We start from the raw sequence: 252 nt of genomic DNA, 5'->3' as shown, positions 1-252 counted from the left end.
CCAGGCTGCTTACTGATGTGTTTCTTATTCAAATATTATTGTGCATCTTAAAGACCTGTATCCAATATAAAGAACATCCTGGTGGAACCACCGGCTGTGTTTGGACCCAGAAGAGGAATGCGGAAGGCTCATGTTCAGTCTGCCTCTGCTGTGCTATACAAGAATCAGAATCACAGAATCATAGAATAGTTTGGGTTGGAAGGGACCTTTAAAGGTCATCTGGTCCAGCCCCCCTGCGATGAGCAGGGACAT

Source organism: Rissa tridactyla, chromosome 1, assembly GCF_028500815.1.
Source record: "Rissa tridactyla isolate bRisTri1 chromosome 1, bRisTri1.patW.cur.20221130, whole genome shotgun sequence".
Classification (NCBI taxonomy): domain Eukaryota; kingdom Metazoa; phylum Chordata; class Aves; order Charadriiformes; family Laridae; genus Rissa; species Rissa tridactyla.
The sequence above is the reverse complement of the archived record's forward strand: the minus strand, read 5'-3'. Positions refer to the sequence as shown.